The sequence below is a fragment of the Asparagus officinalis genome, chromosome 4, assembly GCF_001876935.1.
Source record: "Asparagus officinalis chromosome 4, Aspof.V1, whole genome shotgun sequence".
Lineage (NCBI taxonomy): Eukaryota > Viridiplantae > Streptophyta > Magnoliopsida > Asparagales > Asparagaceae > Asparagus > Asparagus officinalis.
The window spans coordinates 31,273,721-31,281,920 of record NC_033797.1 but is presented as its reverse complement, the minus strand read 5'-3'; the positions used below and the strand labels follow the sequence as shown (position 1 = coordinate 31,281,920).

The 8,200-nt window shown below is 38.6% G+C and overlaps 1 pseudogene; it reads left to right on the top strand.

The window, feature by feature from the left end:
• On the top strand, positions 1,037-6,746 carry LOC109837103 (annotated as a pseudogene).

Below are 8,200 nucleotides of genomic sequence, written 5' to 3'. Positions count from 1 at the left end.
CGGTGAAAACCCTAACCCTAATCCCCCCTTTCCTTCAAAAACATACTCACCACTTTAATGATGTTTTATGCTCATGTTTTCTTCTATGAAGTTGTCCCGTCTTCCTTTTTAGTAGACAAGTTGACCCATTTAAGTTTCTAACCTTTTTTTCTTCTGCTGGTGGAATTCCAGGTACATACTGTAACCATTATTTCCTGCAAATGTTGTCTTCAATTGGTAGAGGGCAATATGAAGCTGCATATGAGGTTGGTTGTATTCTTCTAAATCTTTTCTTTTTCCTTGGGTTGTGAATATAGTTTGGTTCCCTCTCTTGATTAGAAGATAAAGAGAGAATGTTGGTTAGAAGGAAAATGAACTCATGTAAAATGACCTATGCTATAGCTAGATTTGCTTAGATAAATGGAAGGGTCAGAGGATGTGAGGAATCAATTAACCGAGGTCATGGCAGATAAGCATCCATTTTCTTATTTCCTTTTTAACCTTCTTTTACGTTTTATTGATTGGCAACTATACTTATTCTATAAAAATGACATTTTGTTTATAGATCAGAATATTATACAAACATTCTGAGGAGGCTCTTATAGTCATTGGACGCTAGAACAATATCTGCCTTTAGGGACGGTTACATCACAAGAATATATGACAGGACACAAGTGGACTTCAGCACATGCAATTCACATTATTCCGAAAATTATCTCTCATATTTATCTGTTTAATGAATGGTATTTATTTATTTAATATTTTTTTTCATTTAGATTCCATTGAGGGACAAATGCAAAGATGGTTTAGGAGAGCTTTATCTCCGATAATTGCAGATATAAAAGTTGACATGCTTGATCATCTAGAGATAATCGAGGTATCTCACTCTTATCTTTTGATTTTTTATTTTGAATAGAAACTGTGGGAAATGGTATTGGAGTTTCCAGCTTTCTAATGCCCGTATCTATGGAAACCCTACTTCATCAATTACTCCATTTAATGAATTCTGTATGAAGTACAACAACCTAACTTTATTTTATTATGAAAAACATTCAAAGCTTTTGCCAAAGCTTTATGGATGAGCTAATCGCTATCTGGGACCCGAGCAGGTAAAATTGTCTCCTTGTCTTGTATGACCTGCCATTAGTTGGTCAATGCCAATTATATTAAACATTTCCTAAATTACAGTATGATTTTTATTTATTATTTATTATTTTCACCCTATCTTATAGCTTTATTTCCAGATTCGAAAGCACCTGCTTTTTTGGTTCCTATAGTTATTTGTATTATTTCCAATTGATTGTACTTGCAGTTTTCATTTTTATTGTCGCTTCTTGACTTATATTCTACTTGCAACATAATGTTATATGTGTATCTTGCTTGCATTATCTTTGATGCCATTTTCTTTGCAGGTTTTCTTTGCACGCCTTATACTTGTTGAGATGAATAAAGAGCTCAAAGGATTAAGGTCTTTTCTCAATCTTTTAAATAAAGAAGAGAGATCAATAATCTTATTATTATGCTGCAATTATAAGCTCTACACTGCACCATTTCTTATGAGTTATGGCTATATCCATATCAACTCACAGTCTTTTGCTAATGACACTCTCTTTTAAATAAAGAATTCTTACATAAAATTATTTTGCTCATAACATGCTTGCTCATAAGGTGGTTGAAGTGTATATCACATTGATTTGCAACATAGCTAAAACAACCTCAATGATTTTGCTAACTGTGCTGGTGTCCTTTTAAAAATGCGACATCATATCCTGATGATATCATTCACGAGTGCTACTCACTATTATATGGTTGTCTCTGTTGTAACATTGATTTGATCAAGGGTATCTTTCTTAATTCGCTCTAAAAGTTTCTTTAATTTTATGCTAGGAAACAAATGCCAAATGGATATGCTCGCTTGCTTTCTTATTGTTGTTTGTTCATCTGTACTCNCCCCCCCCCCCCCCCCCCCTTCTCAGATGTGTTGTGAGTGGTGCTGGGAAAATAGCGATGCATGTCCTAGTAAAGCTTCTTTCTTGTGGTGCTATCCCCATAACTATATCAGGTAACTTTTAAAAGTTTGATATTATTCACTTGCTAAGAAAAAAGTTTAACATAGCTCAAATAAACTTTTCCGAATTATATCTCATATGTCTATTGATCAGTTGGCAAGAATAATTCTATGATTGGGAGAGATTTCATCTAGTAATTCTGCTTTTAAGACGGCTACCATTACATTCTTGGAGTTTGATATACTCATCTTTGTGTTAGATATAGGTGCCCTGCAGGTAATTATTGTATATTGTAATAGGACCTATATGTATATAACATCCTTGTTCAAAATGATAGTATGTTATTTTTTGTCAGATTTATCTGATGTTCTAAAAATACAGATAATGTCCTTAGAATAAATACTAGACTATCAGACGTTTCGGATAGTGATCGTAATGAAGAGATCTGATTAGTCGGTAACGTATATTCTAAAATGTTCCTAGTTGATGAAGTGTTGAGATAGGACATCATCACTTTGGTTTAGACTAGTGTATGCTTTATTTCTCCTTTTGAAGGAGATGATCAATCTCTTAGATCATTGATGTGAGACATCAAGATATAGTATATAGGTGACTCATTAGCGAATGAGTTTGACTCAACGACTCGCCGAGAACATCTAGTTGGCAATATACTTAACTGTCAAATAGAAGTTCTCAAGTGATATAGTACATAGTAGTCTCTTGACCTGAGGCATGAGTGCAATATCTTATATGTTAGTAAATATGTATTTAGACTTTTACCTAACCACAGTTCTTATTGAATTGTGCATAACGGTTCTTGTTGGGTATATCCCGAGACATAAGTAGATATTGAGATGCCAAGAAGGGATTCGTCTCTCCCAGTATAAGGGTTGATGTCATAAGATTATTTGATATAACTATAGCCTGGAAATCCTTGGCCAAGGTGAATAAGATAAACTGAGTGTCAGTTTGATCTTATAGGTTATGAGTTTAATATCGATAAACACTAATCAAACTATTAGGGTTTGACAGTTTGCCATACCCTAGGCTCAATAGTTTGACATGATTTGACGAAGAGACCGGGATGTATGGTATTATCATTGAGTGGTCCTGATAAAATTGGATAAGCATCTTACAGACCTTTATCACAACTTATACCCGGATGGTCTTCATGTGTAGCTAGCACCTCTGTTGTACTTATGGATATGATCCACTACCGAGTTTTTTAAGTTGGGTCCTAGAGTCACACCAAGCGCGTATTTGAATCCTATGAAACACAATTTATGGAGTGATGCGTATGATTGATACGCATATATGATTTTTTTCGGATACACATAAACGGTTATGTATATCGATAAAATCGGAATGCCCTGTGCTTAGGAAATGAATTCCAGTATTTTTCCCATAAAGTTAACTTTTTGGTCAACAATTGACTTTTTGGTCAACAGTTGACTTTTTGGTCAACTCTTGATTTATTTGGTCATATAGTGACTAATTAGTTAAAGATTGGAATAATACTATATACCGTATTTATGAAATACTATATTAGTAATATTAATTTGGTATTCTCATTTATGAAATACACATACCATGTATAATGAGTCATGAGATGAGTCACTTAGTGGTATGGTTTGAGCACATGGTTTATTAGCACATGGTTTTGAAATGTAATGATTCATAAGATGATTCATTGCATGACTCACTTGATTAATCATTAATTTTTGATGATTCATTGCATGACTCATAGGATGAGTCATTCATATCATGAACACATTTCACTCTATAAATATGAGCTCTTTTTCTTATGGAAAGGTTAATGAAAAATTGGCTAAGTGTTGAGGAGCTTTCTGCATCAAAGAGAGCAAGCTAAAGATTGTTCGATTCACTATCGAATCACGCTACAAAAGTATGACTTTCAAACCTTATATGCTCACTTAATAATAAGGATCATGTTAGATTTAATTAGACGATCCATATGAATATTTCATGCTCTCTACATGCTTAGTATTTTTTGTACATACATGTCTTCCATTGTGTATTATGCATGTAGACATAGCACGATTTCCTTCACTTTGAACACATGGAAAATAGGCAATCAACTTGATGAAATGGTGATATACTAATTTCTAGCAATTCCTTTGGTTTTGGAAGTTAGGTAGTTATGTGGTGATTCACTGTTTTTCTGATTATTTTGATCACTGGAACGCCCACAAAGAAGGTTTTAATTGATGAGACGCCATACAAATGGTTTTCTGGAACCCTTCATCATGATGGCCCTCCATATCCTGTTAATGATTGCTTCTTTTCCTATTTGTGTTTTTTTGTAAGCATGAAAATTTATGCTAAGATAGGTTCATACCAGGCACTCATTACTCTGTAAAAGCCAAAACTATGGTCTACTATTTCATGCACAATGCTAAATTTAGAAATGGAGCACAATACCGTTATTAGTTTTTTCAACATCAATTTGATCATGTGGCTGCTACATATGTAGGTTTTTTCTTTCATGTGTTTCATGAAAAAGTAGGTGCCATTTTAAAAAATTACCATAAAAAATTGTTTTATGTTGGAAGAAATATTCCAGATTTAACTTTGTTGTGTTCACGCTGTCCAAGTGGCAGAAACGACGCTACTTCTTTATTTGGCTCAATCACTCAGTGTCAAGTGTAATCATTCTTTTTCATTATTTAACAGATTCCGAGGGCTATTTATAAGACGAAGATGGTTTTGATTATGTAAAATTTTCACTGCTTAGAGACATAAAGGCTCAGCAGAGAAACTTGAGGTTTGAACATGTTACTCAGTGTTTGCAACTTCTGATTTGTGCCTTTTTAACACATGGAACATTAAGCCCATTTTTGCAATATGACAGAGACTACTTGAAGTCTTATGCGCGAGCTAAGTACTTTGAGGATGCGAAGCCTTGGAATGAAAGTTGCGATATTGCATTTCTATGTGCTTCACAAAATGAAATCGACCACTCTGTTGCCCTTGCTTTGTTGAACTCTGGTTGCCGTATAATAATGGAAGGTATGGGAGGAACTGGTGAAATCTATTGAAATTTGATTTAGCTCTGGTAACTATCTACTTTTATTAAATAATCCCTTTCAAAAAGCAGGTTCAAGTATGTCATGTACACCACAAGCAATAGATGTACTAAGGAAAGCTAAGATTTTGGTTGCTCCAGCAAAAAGCAGGTTCAAGTATGCCATGTACACTTTGCTGGGACTGAAGGCAGATATGAGGCCGAGATGTGGTTGGAGACAATGGATCGCTTATTGAGGGCAGCAAAGATACCGGATGAAGACAGAGTTGATATTGTTTAGCTGCAGCTCATTAATGTAGCCAGGACCTGGTGGGACTCAGAGGAGGAGAAGCTGCCTAGGCCGATTTCATGGGAGACATTCTGGGAGAGTTTCCTAGAGCCATTTTTCCCGAAGATGTCTCGTCTTGAGATGCAGAGGCAGTTTGTTATGCTTAGGCAGAGAACTAGTACAGTTGATGAGTATGTAGCAGAATTTGCCAAGCTCAGCAGGTTTGCCTCGGGGGTGGTATCGAATAAGGTGGATAAGGGACAAAGGTTCATGTAGGGCCTAAATTTTGAGATCCAGACTCATATTTATAGTCAGAAGGGGTTGAGACTTATGTGGATGTCCTAGAGGCAGCTCGGAAGGCAGAACAACTGATTGGGATCATGAACTCAATGAGGAGAGGGGCAAACAAGCGCCATGCAGGTCAGACCTCGGGCGGTAACCAGCAGAAGCCTCAGACGGGAGGAGCACCAGCTAAGCGCCAGCAGAACAGGGGCTTCGAGACCAGCTCCACAACCAACCAACATGATCTGCCATTTCTACAGCAAGCCGGGGTACTTGATGAAGGACTGCAGGCGAGCTAACGAGTTGTGCTTAGCATGTGGGGCGGTAGATCATTAGATCACCACTTGTGCTAGTAGGGGAGTTTCATGAGGAATTTCAGGCAGAGCGATAGTGCCAGCAGGCCAGACTAGACAGGGTGGACAACAGTTGAGGCCACCACTTCCCACACAGCAGCAGATGTTTTGAGGACATCAGAGGGGTTAATAAATTTCAAGACCAAAGACAGTGGAGAGGTCCTCATTTCCAACACCTATATCAGCCACCTTATCAGCAGAGGCACCTAGGGCAATACGGTCAGCAGGCTCAGCAGCAGCAGAGACAATGTCAGGTTATGACACTTACCGTTGAGCAGGCAAATGCATCTGGAGACGTAGTCACGAGTATCATTTTGGTTTATTCAGTCCCTACATTTACCCTATTTGATTCTGGGGCATCGCATTGTTTTATATCTGCTCAGTTCATTGCACGACACAACATACCATGTGATAGTTTAGAGACGAGCTGGAATATCCATACCGGTAGCGGGGTGTTAATGTCTAGCAGAGAGTGTAAGAGATGCTCGGTGGTAGTTTGTGGTAGGGAGCTATTTGCAGACTTGTTGGTGATTGACACTAACGGGTTCGATGTTATTTTGGGGATGGATTGGCTCTACAACTTCCATGCGACGATCGACTGTCGACGCAAAAGCCTAATGTTCAAGATACCAGGTCACCCAGAGTTTGAATTCATGAGCGGTAGCAAAGTGATGGAGCAGCCAGAGTATTGAGGAAGCATGGATGGAGTATTAACCTGTATAGAGGTGGAGGAGAAGCCCCTACCAAAAATTGTCGAGGAGTTCCTTGACGTTTTTCCTGATGAGTTGTCGGGTCTGCCACCAGATAGAGATATAGAGTTCGTCATCGATGTTATTATAGTTTTTCCTGATGAGTTGTCGGGTCTGCCACCAGATAGAGATATAGAGTTCGTCATCGATGTTATTATAGGGGTTGCACCTATTTCAAAAACCCCTTACCGGATGCCGATAGCAGATTTAGAGGAGTTGAGGAAGCAGGTTCAGGAGTATCTTGATAAAAATTTTATCAGGCTTAGTACTTCACCTTGGGGAGCACCAGCGGTATTAGTGTCAAAGCCGGATGGTAGCTGAAGGATGTGTATTGACTACAGGAAGTTGAATCGGGTTACCATAAAAAATAAATACCCAACTCCCAGGATTGATGATCTTTTTGACCAGCTCGGAGAAGCTAAAGTGTTTTCTAAGCCGGACCTTAGGTCTGACTACCATTAGCTGAAGGTGAGGAAGGAAGACATACCCAAGACCGCGTTCCACACATGTTACGGGCACTATGAGTTTTTGGTGATGTCATTTGGAGTGACTAATGCTCCATCTACATTTATGAGCCTGATGAACAAGGTGTTTTCCCAATATCTCGACCAGTTTGTGGTGGTGTTCATCGATGATATTCTTGTATACTCCAAGACCAAGGAAGATCATGCAGAGCATCTAAAGACGGTGTTGGATATCCTACGGAAGGAGAAACTTTATGAAAAATTGAACAAGTGTGAGTTTTGGCTGGAGCAAGAGTCCTTCGTAGGGCATGTGATTTCAGGAACAGGTTTCTCTGTTGACCCGAAGAAGGTTGATGCAGTGTTGAGATTAGATCCACCTACATCTGTGACAGAAGTACGAAGTTTCTTGGGGATAGCTGGATACTATAGGAAATTCATAAAAAATTTCGCTAAGATTGCAGGACCACTTACTAGGCTGACTCGAAAGGAGGTCAAGTTTTTGTGGACTCAGGAGTGTCAAGCAATATTTGAGGAGTTAAAGAAGAAGTTGTCAACAGCACTAGTTTTGACAATTCATGATGAGTCAGGAGGATTTGTAGTGCACACGGATGCTTCTGGTTTGGGTTTAGGTTGTGTTCTGATGCAACATGGGAAGGTTGTAGCTTATGCATCTAGGCAGTTCAAGACACGTGAGAGGAACTACCCAGTTCATGATCTGGAATTGGCGGCGAGGATTTTTGCATTGAAGCTATGGCGGCACTACCTTTTGGGGCAGAGACTGGAGGTGTACACAGATCATAAAAGCTTAAAGTATATCTTCACTCAGAAGGAGCTCAACATGAGACAACGCAGGTGGTTAGAACTTATGGCGGATTATGATCTTGATTTACAATATCACCCAGGACGAGTTAATATGGGGACGAGTTAATATGGTGCTAGATCATTTGAGCAGGAAGCCTGTGGCGATGAGACTCACCAGACAGCGGGAGTTGCTAGCTGAGTTCTGGAGGATGAACATGGAGGTTATATTGCCTGGAGCGGGGAGACAGT